We start from the raw sequence: 18,876 nt of genomic DNA on the forward strand, positions 1-18,876 counted from the left end.
TTTTCTCTACTGGATAAAGAAGGGAAATGTGTTTAAGGACTAGGTTGGCAAAATCTATGAGCACCCTAGTGACATTTACAATGGAAATTGTACTGTTTGGGTCAAATTCAAATTTATTTGCATGATTAATGAAAACCATTACAAAATTGCACTGAACTGAAAATAAAAGTTATGACTGTACAAGTTCACAAATCCTCAAATATCAAACAATTACAAAAGTCAGTTCCATAATTTGGCATAGTAATTCTATGTAAAATGATGGTAGATCGATAATATAAAAATGTGGTAATGTGCATTTTGACGTGCAATTAGCGCAGTAAACGGAGCTTCAAGTTGCAAAATTGATGTTAGAATAATTAATAAACAATAAGATGAAAATAATAGCTGGACTGGACATTATCTATGCTTCCACCGTCTTTTAATTCAAGACGGAGTATGATGCATGTGGAGTAAGCAGTCGTACAGCTATACTCTCTCAGCTTATTGTAGTGCATACATTTAGGAGCAGTCCTGAGATTCTGTGACAAAATAACCCCAAAAAAGCCTGAAATGACTGCTACTGGATTCCAGCTAGCCTGGCTAATTTTGGGTGATACCCCGAAACCGGTCCCAGGATGCTTGTTTCCAGTCAAACGAGGACTCGGCCTGGCAGTTAGGGCTGGACTGTTCCCCTTGGGAAGCAGGGTCAAGAATGATTTGCAGATGGCTGGGTCCAAACTGGGGTGGTGTTTTGAGCAAAACAAAAAAATTGATTAAACCCATATCTGTGACGGGGGTGAACGACTGATTTGTTTAGCATTACGTCCATTTTCTGTTCCCATTACTTTTAGGAGTAGTCCTGGGATTTTGTGCCAAAACACCCCCCAAAAAACCTGAAATGACTGCAAACATTGGATGAAGACTACAGTATTCAAGCTAAAAAATTTCTAGCTGGGCTTTTGTAAATGCACTTATAAGGTAGTATTTCTAAATTCATTACATATTTCAAATCAACCTTTTTAAGGCTAGACGGTGTGGAAATACAATATATAATGCAGGAGGCAGGAGAGAAAGCAGTGGAAAATATGTTAGTGTACCTTACAATCATGTTTTTCTTTTTATTTTGGTGCAATGGAAAACAATATTTTATAAAATGTGCTGTGCATTGTAGATAGTATCAGTAAAGCGTCAATCACTTAAATGAAGTTTCCAAGTTACATCCTGTAATAAATTAAAGGTAAATTTGCTGAATCTCATGTTTAATCTGGTATTTTTATTATTTCATTAATTGTTATTGATTTAAATCCAATTTGGGTATTTGTTATTGTTTTCTTGAGTCTTTAATGCCTCTATGGATGGAGTCCAGGCCTAAACAACTCTGAAAAATATGGACTCTGATTCCAAACACCCAATGGTACATAGCAATCATAAATAGACAAGAAGTGAGCATTGGGCCTGTCCACAGTATAAATATGTTTAGCAGTAGAGCTTTCATAAAAGAAGGATGGTCTGATTGTAAAAATTAGGAAGGGTTAAATCATACGGCAGTGGACAGGAGTTAACAGTTCCACCAAACTTGTAGAGGAAGGCTGAGGTTCTTTATAGACTAAGGGACTTTTGTCCCAGAGTTTGTTTCCACTTTCATGAGATGAACAGACTTGGTGAAAGAGAGACTGGCAGTAAATCTATCATACCCCTTTGACACCACAAAAACAGTACCTAAAAAAGGTACAGTGAATTGCCAGTACCCACTAATACGTTTAGCAGACATGCAGGGAGGGATTTCCATAGCATGTCAGCTCCACTGCCTTGTAGTTCCAAGGAAGACTATAAAGATTTACACGGTGGTCTTTATCTGTGTTGACACCACCATAAATGGTGAAGAACAAGTCAACCTAAATTTGGTGGCGTTGACAGCGTTTCTGGGTAATCACATGACTGATGGTAATAGCTTCTTTGACCTTGCACTAGTAGCTGTAACAATTGCTAATTTAATAATCTGTTCTTAACCTTGATTCTCGTTAACTTTCGTCAAAAACTGAGGTGGTGCACAACCTACAGCTAATAACAACTTCAGAAAATAACAATAGTGCATAAGCAATTCAACCAACAACTATTTATGAGCATGATTTACAAAGGTAAACTTACACTCTAGTTGTAACTTTACTTTTGCAGCAGTAACTTTACTAATAGTAACTTTGTAACTGCGGAGGTGCTGCACTCGTGGCAGAGACTCCAATAAACATGTTGTATGCTTTTATGTGCAGTGTCCACCACGGGTGTAGAGTCTCTGCATTCATAAAGTTACTAGCTGTAAAATTACTACTGAAAATGTAAACTTACACAAAAACTGTGAGTTCACCTTTGTGAATCAGACCCATAATCTATTAACACTGTTTAGAGGGCAAATAGCTGGAAAGCCCATTTGGACCTCCAGCAAATCATGTATACCTCTCTTCTGTGAAATGGTGATGGGCTGGCTGGAACCATTGTTTGCTTTGCTTTTCCATCATTCTTGATCTTCTCATCTTTAGCTAAAAAGGGAATTGCTGAAGGTCTGTCGTCTGTATCACCGAGCTGCAAGTAAGAAGCAAGCAAGAATGAAAGTCTGTATTTAAATGCCATTCACTGACAGGTACAAATGATTTGGAAAGTCTTTTTGAGCTTGTGAGGACAGGAGTTTAATCTGTTTTCTATATCCAGTGTTGAAATGAGCCTTGAGATTTTGTTATCCTCCAAGGGAGACTATTAAAAGAACAGACACTAAGGAATTGGGGACCCTTGACGATATGTGGTGCATGCCCACGTGCCATGGACTTTACCAGTCTCCTAGCCTGGGACGGAATAGGGGGAGTAGGGAGGGAATGTGAGCCCGACCAGAGATTTCACGCTTTCGACGTGAAATTACTGAGTGTGGTATTTTCTTTATGTTGTTTTTGAGGCATTGTGGATCGTTTCTTTGGATTACAATAAGTGGGGTGCAATAGTGTGTTGCATTCTGCCTTCTGTTATTTGATTTGTATCCGTATAAGTCCATGACATGATGAATACTCTTTGGCTGAGAACTGAAGTCCTACGATAAGTCACTGATCTCCATATAATGGGCCGGTTCGCACTTGTATTGCATGTTAAGTGGCTTGAAACTGGAAAACTTAACAAAAAATCTTTGCCAAACTAGCTACATTTCTTTAGACATCCTGCCAGTTCAAGCCATCAAATGATTATACAAAAGTCAAGTGGTGCCACCTACTGGGAATGAATGATAAAGGGCTATACTAGACAAAGCTCACATTCTGCTTCTTGCGGTTCCTACAGATTGTCACTGGCGACAGTCCAACTTAAGAGAGCAAACTTAAGTCGGAACGCTGAAGAGGCAATGAACCGAATGGTGAAACGGTGCATTTTATTTGTTCCTTCCCAAATCTACATATTTACTGGCAGAACATTTGGACCACAATGCCAGGCATGAGTGGTCTTGCTCTGTATAAGGACCCTGGAACCATGAATCACTGGATGACGTGGATAGATATTACATTGGCCACTGGTGACATGTGTGTTTTACAAGTAACCTGTTCTGTATAACTCTGTTCCCATTAAACATTTGCACATAATCTTTTTCAATATGTGAAACTGACCAAATCTCATAGCTGGATAGTTCTTTTGAGACATTTCACACCTACTGGTTTACTCTTTCTGGACCTGCCTGTTGTCCTGAGTCTTTTACTCTTAAGAACTTTCAAAATTTTAGTTTGCTTTATCCTGTTTCATTTTTCTTTCCCTTGATCCTGCATAGAGCCTTGGACCAGGGCATCCTCTGTCACCCTATACATCATACAGCATAATTTCTTAAGTATTCCCTTAGTTCTCTTTGTAGGTGCTTCAGCGCCGCCCTGGCTGATTACAACCCTTATTCTCTGGCAGCCTTTTCATGGCAGTTTCCCCACCGTGAAAAGGCTGTCAGAGAACAAGTGCAGGGCTCCCCTGCCCAGCACCCTTGGAATGTGCACTATCTGCTTTGCAGTCAGTGTGCATTCCGAGGGTGGGTGCTGGAAGGCCCCCTCTGTGCTACAAGATAGCACTCGGCTCCTTTAAGGATGCCAAGTGTTATCTCGTAGCACTGTTCCCACTGGTCTGACCGGCGGGAACGCTCTGTTTCAATGTTTGCACCAGTTAGCCCGGTCAGTCCGGCAGAAACATTGTAATAGGGAGGGACGTCACTGCCATGGCGGTAGCATCCTTTCCGTGAGTTTGCCGGCCCCGCATTGGAACCGCCAAACTCGTAATCAGGCCCTATATGCGAATTAGTGCTCCTATCAAGAACAGAGCTGCACAATGGATCACTTGAAGTTTATGCTGAAGGGATTTCCATTGTAAGAATATGTTTAAAATAAGTGTCATTGTGACAGGATCAACGTTATTCACAGTCTTTGGTTACACAGACTGCCCATACTTCTAAGAATAGACAAAGGGAGATCATGGAAAATTGCTCCACAACAAGTGCTTTTGCAAATTCATCAATTGCTTATTTTTACACCAAAATGTAGTTTGGAAACTGACACATCTTATTCCCTAATCTTCCGTAATACCAGTACACACATGACTATGGAAATACCATACGCAGTGCTATAATTAACATAATATTTATAGACTGTCAATGGCACTGTAGGATACTCTTAAAATAACTGGACTAGAACAATGCCACACGCTCTATGAATGTATTACAGCTTTACTGCTTTCTCCTGCCCACCACTGACAACCATTTACCTCACTCTAAAGATACATCAGTCCTACTATTCATAACAATGATTATAATATTACTATTGTAACTACTACAAATATTAATACCAGTACTACTAGTACTTATAATCATAATAATTATTTTTTCTGTAGCCCTTCATACTGCATTCACCATTTGTAAACACTGTAAATTACAGATGTTAACGTTTCCAAATTAATGATGCTTCATTTACCAACCTCAGAAGGATGGAAGGATGTCTCTTCCTTTACATCGTTCTTAGATTGAATGTGTAGTTATAAGGTATTTACATAGTGAATATAGTATAGGAAATTGCATTTGATATACTTCGATGTCCATGATTTTCAAGTCATCAGCCTGGTTTACGTGACTGTCGGAGGACGAGACTTCAATGCCTTCTGAATGCTGAATGTTGTTTCCAAGTCCCTCGGAAGCGCTCTTGGTGCAAGGAGGAATTGTGTTCTGAAAAAGAAACCAGCAGATGGTGTTGCACAGTGTGTATTTCAACAGCATTCCTTCTTATAAGTTCTCTTTCAGGTAATTTTTGCTGTGGTTTTTGTGTTTGCATTATTCAGAAACTTGCTAGCTTTCTTGAACTGACTAATAAGTGGAGAAGGTAAACCACAGATTTCTACTGTTCTGACAATTCTTTAATATATTTGCATGATAGTTTTGTATTTTCTTTCCCTGGCCCAAAACATATTCTGAATTTGTGATCACTTCCATGTGCCTCTGAGGGCTGGGCTCTGTGTGTGCCTCTTCAGTCGTTTTCCGAGTTGGAAAAAGATAGCACTGTCCAGTCTCACTACCTGGGACACGTCTCCATCAGACCACAGAATCCGCCAGTAGCAGCCCTCATGAGAAATGGTGAAAACAAATTTTCTACATTCGGTTGTGCCACTATCTGCCTGCTTGTCAGGTGAATATTGCTTGTTAAATGTCAGTACATAAATATGGTGTTTCTGGTCATCCACGGACTGCCATAACTGGGTATTCTAATGACCTGTTCAACAAGTCCTTGTAGTCATGAGTTATATCTCACCCTCCTTGAATGTGACAAACAAGAGGAGACCATTTACTGTTTTCATGAAACTACTATTTACTGTAACAAATTATTACTTGTTCCCTTCTGCTTGGTGACCAAAGTTTACTATATGTTTATTTCTTGTGCTCATTAAGTGTACAAGAAACAGATATAAAAACAGAAACAAGAGTATCATATATTCCCTTATTTGTTGAGTAAGGAATTCTGATGTGTACTTAACAAGGACATTAAGGGCCTGATTTAGATATTGGCAGAAAGGTTACTCCATCACAATGGCGATGAATATCCCATCTGCCGAAATCTAAATCCCACTATATCCGATAGGACTTAGATTTCGGTTGACGGGATACCCTTCATAATTGTGATAAAGTAACCCTCTGCAATATCTAAATCAGGCCCAAAGTCACCAAACTCCAAGGTAACCTTGTGTGAAGAAGCACTAGGTTTGAATAAGTAGAAAGATTGTTTTCCAGTCATCCATTTAGCCTTCTAAATCTTGTAAAATAGGTTAAGTGAAATGTATGGCCTTTAAGTCCAATAAAACAATTACTCTTTAGTTGGAAGTGTTAGTCACTTCACCCTTTTATATACTGTATGTGGCTGCGTCATTAGATTAATGGTCACTCAGCTTAAAGTTACCTTTCCTGAAAGCTGTAAATAGATTATTCTAGAATTGAACCTGGCTCTCATAGCTTGCTAGCCAGACACGGGGGGCATACTTAAGAAAAATGGCACACAGTGCAGCGCCACTATACTTGCACCCCTTAGTGCCCCCTAACGCCACCATGTGTGCGCTGTATTTAAAAGACGGTGCTCCGTGGCTGTAGTTAGGGGACTAGTGTCAGATTTTTTTACGCTAGTCTGGCACTTTGTAGAATTAGCGTAAAAAATCCTGAGTCTAATCCTGCAAAGCACCCAGAGGCCCATTGTAACCAATGGAAGCCTCCTTTTAATGCCTGCTCTGAGCAGGCATTAAAAGTGCCAAAAAATGGCGCAAAGAAATCTCTTGGATTTCCTTCTGCCATTTTTTGGCCCCCCTAATGGGGGAACGCCTCCTTTGCATACATTATGCCTGGCGCAGGCATACTGTAGCGCAAAGGGTTACAAAACTTTCTAAATATGGCGCGGCGTTTTTGCCCTTCTAACGCCACATCAGCATAAAAAATATGACACTTATGTAGCTTTGGAAAGGCACAAGGGGCTATTAAATATGCAACACAAAAGGATGATGGACGGAGTGCTGAACAATGGAAACACTCATCCCCAGTCACAGTTCTGGGTTTAATCCATCGTTCTTTTGCTCACCATGCCACCCCAGTTTGGACCCAGCCAAATGCAAATCAGTCTTGACCCTGTTCCTCATGGGAACAGTCCAGCCCGAACTGTCAGGCCAGGTCCTCCGTGGACCGGAAACAATCATCCTAGGGCCGGTTTCAGGGTATCACCCTTCATCAGCCAGGCTAGCTTGAATCCAGTGGCACAGAGAGCAAGGGACCCACGTCTGGGAATACCCTTCCCACTTAGGGCAACTTTAGCAACACAAAAGGATGATAGACGGAGTGCTGAACAATGCAAACACTCACCCCCAGTCACAGATCTGGGTTTAATCCATCGTTCTTTTGCTCACCATGCCACCCCAGTTTGGACCGAGCCATATGCAAATCAGTCTTGACCCTGTTCCTCATGGGAACAGTCCAGCCCGAACTGCCAGGCCAGGCCCTCCCTGGACCGGAAACAAGCATCCTAGGACCGGTTTCAGGGTATCACCCTTCATCAGCCAGGCTAGCTTGAATCCAGTGGCACAGTGAGCAAGGGACCCACGTCTGGGCATACCCTTCCCACTTAGGGCAACTTTAGCAACACAAAAGGATGATGGACGGAGTGCTGAACAATGCAAACACTCACCCCCAGTCACAGATCTTGGTTTAATCCATCGTTCTTTTGCTCACCATGCCACCCCAGTTTGGACCCAGCCATATGCAAATCAGTCTTGACCCTGTTCCTCATGGGAACAGTCCAGCCCGAACTGCCAGGCCAGGCCCTCCCTGGACCGGAAACAAGCATCCTAGGACCGGTTTCAGGGTATCACCCTTCATCAGCCAGGCTAGCTTGAATCCAGTGGCACAGTGAGCAAGGGACCCACGTCTGGGCATACCCTTCCCACTTAGGGCAACTTTAGCAACACAAAAGGATGATGGACGGAGTGCTGAACAATGCAAACACTCACCCCCAGTCACAGATCTGGGTTTAATCCATCGTTCTTTTGCTCACCATGCCACCCCAGTTTGGACCCAGCCATATGCAAATCAGTCTTGACCCTGTTCCTCATGGGAACAGTCCAGCCCGAACTGCCAGGCCAGGTCCTCCCTGGACCGGAAACAAGCATCCTAGGACCGGTTTCAGGGTATCACCCTTCATCAGCCAGGCTAGCTTGAATCCAGTGGCACAGTGAGCAAGGGACCCACGTCTGGGCATACTCTTCCCAGGACAGAGTGCTGAACAATGCAAACACTCACCCCCAGTCACAGATCAGGGTTTGATCCATCGTTCTTTTGCTCACCATGCCACCCCAGTTTGGCTGGGTCTAAACTGGGATGTCGTGGCGAGCAAAATAACGATGGATTAAACCCAGATCTGTGACTGGGGGTGAGTGTTTAAAAAGTTTCAACACTCCGTCCATCATTTTATTTTGTTTTGTGATGTTGCTCTTAAATATGCCCCATAGTGTATAGTTTTTTGTTTTTTTTAGCTTTACCAACTGAGTTTGATCTCAGGGGGTTTTAGACCAGGCTCTTGTATCCCTGTGCAGTTGTGTTTTGTTTTTCTTTAGTTGTGTATTGAAACAGCAGTGCAGATGGGAATGTTTTATATCATTTGTAAAGGCTGTGTGAATTTCTGACACAAGCACATTTCCATAATGTCTTAAAGTCTGGAGAGGGCAGTTGTTATGTCGTATAATGATATTCTGTAGATGATGATTACTTGGGTCACTTTCGTTTTTGCTTTCAATTTCATAGCTGAGAATTATCAAAATGGTCTTTATTGGCTGGCTATGCTTTGCTCCCTTGCCGTTTGTCAGAGGATGCTTACAGCCGCATGGCTCTTGAGAGGAGGGATTTCAAACGTTTAAGTCTTTCATTCCCAGTAGTGCTATCAGTTCAGGGATCTAGGTGTTTAGCTACTAGACTCTCCTATTATCATCATTGTCTTCCTTGTAATTATCATGCTTTTAATTCCTTGGGCCCCTTAAGATTAGGTTATTAATTAAAGTGGATGCTACAGTTCCTAGAGGAGGGACTTGATAAAGAGTTGGATGAGATTGGGTGAGCTGCGATACTTGTCTATCAAACCCCTATTTGAGTTTTTTGCCAGATTGACTGTCGAACTAGAACCTGTTTTGGCCAAGAGTAATGTCTACTTTTCATCAGGACATAAGAAAAGTCTGCCTTCTTTTTTCTAGTCCCTCCTCCTGAGGAAGCGTCTTTGTATATATTGGGTGCGTTAAGAGCAGTTAAAATTTGCTTAACAAGATCTCAGGGTTACAGATAATGCTAGAGTCTATTTATCAACGTTGTTGTTTGTTGGCATGGATTTATATGCTTCTACTACAACTTTGAGTAGATGCATTAAGACTCTTAATACTGTGGCTTATGTTTCACAGAATTTTAATCTTCCTGTGAGGATACAGAACATGCCCACTCGAGGAACCTTAACTCAAAGAGGGTAGTGATGGCTATTTCCTAGATGATTGTTTCCTCCGTATATTATTGCAAAGCTTTATTAAAATGAATTAATTGTTTGCATCCATCGGGAGTTGTCTTTCTGGATTTCAAGCTGCTAATTCTGCACTGGTATAGTCTTATTTAGTAAGTCATGGTACGAGAACAGGATTTAGGAGGTAATGACTTAATTATTTACTAGTAACTGTCATCACTACAAATAGCCTTTTCTCATATCAGCACATACATCACTCTCTTGCCGCATTGCAGCCTTGATTCCTGAAAGCTGTGGGATGGCAGAAAGTGCGGCAGGTCTTCTCCCAATTTTCTAATCAAATAGGGATAGCGGCAATGTGGAGCAAAGGAGCAGGGTAGGGATTTAAAAGTTTTTTGTTTTTTAAGTTTTATGTTGTATCACGTGAGAAGTGTGACAGAGCAAGAGTTACTCGTATTTACTGGTCAGAAATCGACTCATCACTGTCTTCAGGTGCTGGAAATAACGTTTAATGCTAGGTAGTAATTTTATGTGCGTGGGGGACAAATACCAGCTATTAAGAACCTGCAGCAAAGAACAGTTTTACTTCAATATTTTCACCCACCTGACATTTTAGCTGAGCACATTGTTTAGCAATTAAATGTGAGCTTTCACTAAATAAAAAATACCTCTCTTCTGTCAAACTGTGTTGAGTCATAATTTCCGTTCGCAAATCTCTCTTTTTCTTGCTTTTCCTCAGTCACTCTGCTGCAGAAAAGAGAGCAAATAAACCTTGAATAAAGATCCATGTTCCATGTTCATATGGCCCTTGTCTGATAAGTACAACGTTTTCATAGTTTAGTAGTAGACTGAAATAGAAGGCAAATGTCAATATCTCAAAACATTTCGAATAACGAGAGTGGGAATACATTTGTTTATTAATTTCAGAAAGATGTACAAATGCTTACATGTTTGCTGGACATTTTTCACATTGCTGAAGCCTACTGAGTTTTGTATAGTCACAACTGAACTTGGATGGAACGTTTTATTCAGGCCCAGGAGTTTATTTCCAGGAAGGTCTAGACTTTGTCATTAGTTTAAATACCAAAATTGAGTGAAAGGTTTACCTCTTTTACCCATCTGCAGTGGCAGGCTGGGAGAGATGTTTTACCTTGTCACAGTCATGGTGGTACAGTCAGTGCTGCAGTTTCTTAGGGACCCCTTTTACCATATACTGGGGCCTCAAAAGTAAGTTAACTCATGCCAATTTAGTATGACCCGATCAAACATATACGTTTTAAGGTATGGGCACTGGCACTGAAGTCTGGTTAGCAGTCCTCAGTGCACTCTCAGAGTTGAAAAAAGAACAGCATCAGTCCAAAATCTTGGGGTTGACCACACAAAAAAGAGGGATTTCCTGATAGTTTCTATATTAAATTTCCAGAAAATCAGTTCAATGTTCAGTGACCATGAAAGTGTTGACAGAGAAGCAGTCATCAGAGAGAGGACGTACCAAATACAATATGTTAGGAGAGGGCAACAGCCAGGCCATGCATTGCAGAATTCAGTGCCGAAAATGTGACCCTATTGGCCATAAGGCATTTGCTGATTTTCAGGTAAAATCATGTTTGAATGAGTGAACACAATGCAAACAGGAAGTACTTTAAATCTGCCTTTAGATGTTACCATCATCAAATCCACACCACCAAGTGCAATGGTCTTGCAGACCACATTAATGCCAACACCAACAGAAGCAAACAGACCCTCACCATTGTGAATGATGTCCCCTAACCAGCTGATGCCTCCAACTCCATCACCCCTAATAGGATCTCTGCAAACAATTCTCTCAGTTCTTCTGTACGAACATGAACCTCCATATACAGCAACTTCAACTCTCAATCACACTCGAGAGACTGTACCACACGGCACCCCAACTCAACTGAAGAACTGAATCTGACCACAAGGCCCAGCATCACCACAAATGAAACCACCACCAAGCGGTCCATCCAGTCAAGATCTTAGAGAAATCCAACAGCAGATGACTCACCAGCCACCACACAGACCACCAGCTGCTCAATGTAAGACAGTCTGGATTCAGACCCAGCAATAGCTCAGAAACAGCCCTCACCGGCGCTACAAATAACATCCACAAGATCCTGGACAGAGGAGAGATGGCAATTATTATCCTCCTGAAACTATCTGCAGCATTCAATACTGTCTCCCACCCCATCCTCATCGGACACCTGCACGACATTGGTACCCGCTGGATCTGTTCATCCTGAATGACAGGACCGAGTCAGTCAGCCTGGCTCTCTCCACTTCAGACACCTGCATCCTCATCCGTGGAGTACCGGGGGATCATCTCTTAGCCATGTCCTCTTCAATGCCACCATCACCCCACCTGCTGCACTCACAACATCAATGTCCCGTCCTACGCCAGTGACACTCAATTTATACTCTCAGTCTGAGACAAAACTCCTAACACCCCAGCAAGTTCACTGCTTGCATGACTGACGTAGCTGACTGAATGAAGACTGTCAGAAGTTGAACTCTTACAAGAAAGAAATTGTGATTTTCAGGACGAGGACAACACCTTGGGACTCCACCTAGCATCTGGCTGAACTAGTACCCTCATCCACTACAACCATCCATGATAGGGACTTCAAAATCATCATTGATAGTAAACTCGACTTGACCACTCAAGTGAATTCCTTCTCAGCCTCCTGTTTGCACACCCTGAAGATGCTCAAGAAAATCTTCAAAAGGCTCCCACCCAGCACCTGAAAAACCTCCACTAATGCACTCTTCACAAGCAAAGTGCACTATGGGAACACCCTCTATGATCATATCAACAAGTAACTCATCAGAAGACTGCAAATCATTCTGAAATCGGCAGCAAGAATCATTTTCAACTGCCCATGTGGCGCTCACATAGCATCGCACTACAAGGAACTTCACTGGCTTCCCATACGCAGCCGAGCACAGTTCAATCTCTTCACTCACACCTTCAAGGCACTACACAACAGTGGGTCCGCATACCTCAATAACCACATCTCTTTTAACAAACCAACCAGGCACCTCTACTTGGCTAGTCTCCTTGCACACATTAGAGTGTAAATTTTAGTAATTATTTTAGTGACCCAGAAGTCAGGAAGAGTTCATATATAGGCCCTCATTATAAGATTGGCAGTAAATGGCGCCTACCGCCGTGGCGACGGCTGCCAAAAGACCGTCGCCGCGGCCAACAGCCGTCCACCAAATTATGACCACAGCTGGATTTCTGCCACAAGAAGGGTGGAAATATGGCTGTTGCCATACTGGCGGATGGTGTTAAGGTGGCGCTGCTACCACCAGCAGCGCCACGTGAGTAGACCACCGCCAGCTGTATTATGACAAATAATATGGCCTGGCGGTGTTCTGCTGGTGGGCGCTGATGGCGGTAGCAGCCCCCCATCCCGTCCCCTGCCAGAAGACCCCCTGGATGCAGGTAAGTTGGGTTTCTGACAGGGAAGGGGGTAGGGAGTGTTGTGTGTGTGTGAGTGTGTGCATGAATGTGAATGTGTGTGTAGTGTTGTATGCATGTGTGAGAATGCGTGTATGAATGGAAATGTGAATGCATATCTGCGTGTCAGTGTGAATGTGTGTATGGATGTGTGCGAGAATGAATGGATGCATGCGTGTATGCCTGTGTGAGTGAGTGTGTATGTGTGGTGCGTGTTTGCCAGTGTGTGTGAACGGGGGGGATGGAAGGGGGAAGCGTGGATGGAGGGGGGCCATCTGGGGAGTGTTTGGGGGGGTGGTAAGCCTCCTACCAGTGACAGCGAAATAATTCTCTGTCACTGGTAGGGCCTACCGCCATGGTTTTCGTGGCGTTCGTAACACCGCAAAAACTATGGCGGTAGGCAGGGCCAAAATGCCACCGGCGGTACAATAGTGCCCGCCGGGCTGGATATTGTTATCTCCGGCCTGGCGGCTGCTACCCCCATGCCAGTCAGAGTGGTATATTGGCAGTTTGGCTGCAGCCAAGCTGCCAATGTCATAATGTGGCGGTATGTACCGCCAGCCTGTTGGCGGTACTACTGCCACATTATCACCGACCGCCGGGGTCATAATGATCCCCATAATGTTTAACGTTTAATAGCCTAACGTAGAAAACTGCATTGACACGTATTTTAAAAGTGCTCACGTTTTATTTTGTGGAGGACGCTATTTTGCCTACCAGAATTGACAATGTGCTAACAAGATTTAAATGATGCCAAAATATATTTTAGATGTTAGACTAAATGTTATTATTGAAACAACTTTGTTTTCTTTAGGCTTAATGTGTGATTTATGAGGTTAAATAGTTGTGTGCACTTCTTTGTCATACTTAACGTGATGCTATGACAAGTTTGCAGTTTTAAATGAAATTACTTTATTTTCTTTGTTGATGTATTTTAACATTTAAATTATAAGTTTGAATATTATTTGTGTTTATTAATATCATATTAATAAGTTCATATTTCTTGTGTTAGCATAACTAGGCCTGAAAAGCTTGTATTTGTAGTCATGTAAAAGTGATGACTCATTGTTCTTTCTTAAACATCACTTTTTCCATCAGGTTGTTCTCATGACTAGTGAAGACTCCCATTGTTTAATGTACAAGAGTTGTTTCTAAGCGACCTTGTTTCTGGAACAGTTCGGCCTGTGGACTGAACTAAAATAAATTTGTTTCAACTATTATGAACATTCTCATGAGAACTGATGAATCCCTCGTGTACCCATGGGAAGAATTTGAGATGTTACCAAAATTGTGTAAATCGTTATTGTTGATTGGATTCACACGGTAGCCGGAGATGAGTACATATCCAATCTGGGAGAATTTTTTTGTGTTTCAATTGTGATGGGTGTTTAAAATATCATTGGATATTGCCTTTTTGCATGATTTGGACCCACCAAACTGACCAATCAAAATGCTTTAGGTGTTTTTTGATAGGAAATGGAGTTTGCAACTTTTTATCAGTTCTTTTCTGGGGTCTTGTTCATACTGATATTCTCTGTGCAGCTCGTCTTCTACGCTTTCCCTTATAGTGTTTCTAATGGACTTGCTGCTTATTCTGAGGCTTTGCTGATGACGTTCTCTTGAATGCTAATCCTAGGAGAGGTATACTTTTTCTGTTAGTGCTGTGTTTCCCCTGACATGTTTTCCTTTTTTTAGTAGAAGTAAGCATGCTGACACCGACTCAATTTATTTTTCTAGTTAGTATTCTGTAGCTCTAGAGATATCATTTTTCTAAATTATTTTTGTCTTTCTTTTGTATTTTGCCCAAATGTGTCAGTTCGTTCCCACACATGGATGTCCTAATTTGGTTAGAGGTAGGGACAAGCTATGTCCAACCCCAATTGATGTCCTCTGTTTAATTTGATAAGGCAAATGCTGACACAGTCTGGATTAAGACATGATTCTATTGCTTAAATCTTGTCTTTAATGACATGCATTATTCTTTTTGAATGCCTAATTGTGTTGATGTTTATTAGATTAAATTTGTTTCGTTGTTTTGGGCAACTAATGGTTTGGAATTATCTTTATAATTTGATTTTGAGCACAGTCTACGTGCCTTTGGCTTTGTGGCTATAAAATAAACTTTTGATACTTTCATTGATTGGAGTTTTCTTCAGTGGCCACATTAGTCATGATGTCTGAATTGTTATTACACATCAAAACCTCCTCTTCGATTCTTGAGTTCCACAAGAAGCTGAAGACCTCACTTTTCAAATACTTTCCCCGATTGCCCTAGATGAAGCTGTACTCGCATCTACTCAGCCCCAGGATACCCTTCAGGGTAATAGTGCACTTTAGAAATCAACATAGCCTAACCAAACATAACAAAGTGGCTACGGTGTTGCAAAATGTGGAACCCATAGTTGCTTTTATGGGTATGCGTTTCCTCCTTAACATCTCAAGGTTGAACTCCATCATGAACTCTTTCATCTTCATAGCAACTGTTTCAGAGAAAACGGCTATTGTGATACCTCTATTTAGACTTAATAACTAACCCCCTAATGCAAGGGCATCTCTTGCTATGTGGGTAGAACATGTGGTACAATTGTTCAGTCACCAGCCAGTTGGCTGCAAATGTGCATTCCAGCTTTCAGGGGAGGGGGAGGAGATGAGGGGGAGCAAGTTCAGGTGATGTCCCTTGCCGACATTTCTACTCAAAGCACACCCCACTCCAGCTGTGATGTCCCCCTCAACTACCCCTACAGATGCCTTCTAGTCGTGACCTGGTTTGAAATTACTAGGTGCTAAGCTGCATGCAACTGATGGGCAGTGTTATGGACAAGCAAGGAAACTAAGCCATCCCACATGTGCTGCGTGCCACAGGAAGAGTGTACTATTGGCAGGGCTTCTGGAAATTGCAGGAGAATGGCAGGCAGCTAAGAACATTACCAGCAGCCATCAATCATGGGTTTGGCCTAGCTCCGCCTTTTAGGATTTAGGGGGTTATTACAACTTTGGAGGAGGTGTTAATCCGTCCCAAAAGTGACGGTAAAGTGACGGATATACCACCAGCTGTATTACGAGTTCCATAGGATATAATGGACTCGTAATACGGCTGGTGGTATATCCGTCACTTTACCGTCACTTTTGGGACGGATTAACACCTCCTCCAAAGTTGTAATAACCCCCTTAATGTTCTAACAGCTTCGTGACACCTTTCAAATTATAGCCCCACCTCCAGGTTTTGACAGAGTCCGATGACTTTTCACCGAGCAAAAGATGACTAATTTCATATTTGTCAAGCATTCACATCTTTTAATTGATTTAAAAAAAATCTTTTTACTAAACAAACGCTAAATAAGCAGTAAGATTTCAGACTGGTGCACAAACTAGTAAGCCACTGTATGGTACATTAACAATACAGGTTTATAGGTTGTTTCACAGCCGATACCGTTATCGCCGTCCTCGACTATTAGAGACATCATCATAGTAGCCCATCGTACACTGTCCCCGTTCCTGGGCAATCACTCCTCCTCCCTGTAATTTGCCATGCCCCCGATCCTTCTCCTATTTTTGCAGACAGCACCTACTGGTGTACACAACATGTTCCGCTCTTTGGCACCCACATCTTTTAACTTAAATCCCACGTCTCCTATGTGTCCCCAGCATCAAATACTTCGTTATAAATGGGGAGCTGCTAATTTCACATCATCATGAATTTTACAATTGGACAAATTGCTTATACTTTCTTTTAGTGCCTGTAATTTGTTTGATCAAAATCAACAATGTGACATCTGATTTGCAGCAGCCTCAGGTTCGTTTTTTTCCCAAGCTGAAAACGTTCAAAAGCTGCCAGGGTCACCTTTGGTTGAGTGTTGTTCTTACGGATTATTTCCTACTTGGAACATGAGAATCAGGTCAACATGCAAACCAGTGCATCTCTATGAAAGAGGGCTCTGGAATGGATTAATTTTAATCTATGCAGAGGAGGTATCAAGTGGAAGATTGGATTATAGCACAATTCACTATTGCATCATCAATGGTCCACACAGACTTCACTAACACACAGAGGATAACAAAGGGGCTGAATATGCCCCTTTAGAAGTGTCTTTGTGAATTCATTATTCCAAATGTTTAATCATTTGTGCACGGAAATACATTTTGAACAGTTGATTACTCAGTCTCTACTGCTGAATATTACTAGTAAAAATATTGCTCTGCAAACCAAACATATGCTACTGATTGTCTAAATTTAAAGATGCGTTGAGGACCCCATTATTATTTTCCCAGAATTAAGTGGGGAGATACTGGGGTCGAAATGAAAAAGTCCATCTGGCACCTTCTCCCCTAAATCGCAGCATTACAAGTTAAAATACCCACAAAGGGAATTATACCGGAGAGAATCACATGTGGATTCCCGATTCTGGGGACATCATCTGTTCTCACCAGGAAGAAAATGGCAGCAAACCTAGGCAATGCTTTACTGGGTGTGAAAACGCACATTGTGAAACTGGGTCCTCTATTCCTATAATCGGTAATTTCAGGTCTGGGAACATCGAACCACTCAGAATCTGCCAGAGCCACATCTCTTTAGGAGTGCATTATTAATAATTGTATTAGTAGAAGTGGTAGTAAAGAGTAGTAGTAGCTTTGAAAATAACATAAACAGTATTGAAAATTATGATACTACATTTTATATAGCAATACATGCATTATCAATATTTCCCAATTTACTAGTGCTTAATTGGAAGCATGTTAGGCTGAGTGGATCTCTACAGTTCCTAGACCTTTCTAAAAATTGATATATGCTTACAAGACATTTGATGTATCACTGCCATAGGAAATTGCATTAGACATACCTCAAGGTCGAAGATTTCCACGTTATCCTGAAGGCGGGAGTGATGATTGGGCAAAGGTCCTTCAGCTGCAATTGCATCCACAATTTTGTTTTCCCATCCTTCAGAAGAGCTCTTGGTGTCAGTAGAACTCTTCTGCCTCCCCTTGAAAAACTAAAAAAGAGAAACCAGCAAACATTGACTATCAGTTACATTTGAAAGTTTTTATGTCTTCTACGTTTGATTCTCAGGGAATCCTTGTGCTGTTTTGTGTTTAAATGTTTAATCAATTTGCAGGATGTCTCACTTTGGCTTTTTTTGTGTGACCTCCTGCCTCAAACTGACTAAACATCAGTAGACCAGATCCCACAAATGCCCAACCCTTCACAGTTTGGCACGGTCTCATTGTAATTGTAATAGTAAAATCTTTCAATTGTATGTATGTGATGTATTTTGCCTTGATTCGCTTGTGTAAAAACTTGATGTGGGATTGACTTCCAAATGGCCGAGCAATGATGTTTTACCCAAATGGAACAATGACAACTTAATCTGATGCTTATCGGCTGAAGTAAATACAATTTTTCTAAAAAGGAAGAAAGGATGTATGGCACCAGTTTGTGAATAGTCTGCAATCACTCCCCAACCAAGAGCAGAAAGCAACTTCTATACACAGAAGGGTCTTTATCTTGGTGGTATGTAGCAGTATTCATACCACCAAGTAATTAATTGGGCCCTAAACTGTTGTAGCTCTGATAGCTTGCACATTCCTCAGAACCCTAGATATTGATTGGTTAAAAATCGTTGCTTCAGACACCATTCCCAGTTCTGAAAGTCATTCTCCAGAATGTACCCCATGCTAGGGCTTTATGAACCGATCTTTAATTACTTCTTCCTGGCATCAATGTTTTGAATCCAAACAACTATGACTAAAAACACTTAAAGACAAAAGGAACTGTAAAACTAATGTGGCAGGCTGAACCTGTCCCCTTGCTATTTCCACTGCCCATGCATTTTGGATTCATATTTTAATCCTCCATTGGATTTTCTACCTTGCAACTGTGACAAAATCAGCATATTAATATCTTCA

The sequence above is a fragment of the Pleurodeles waltl genome, chromosome 2_2 (genome assembly GCF_031143425.1).
Source record: "Pleurodeles waltl isolate 20211129_DDA chromosome 2_2, aPleWal1.hap1.20221129, whole genome shotgun sequence".
Lineage (NCBI taxonomy): Eukaryota > Metazoa > Chordata > Amphibia > Caudata > Salamandridae > Pleurodeles > Pleurodeles waltl.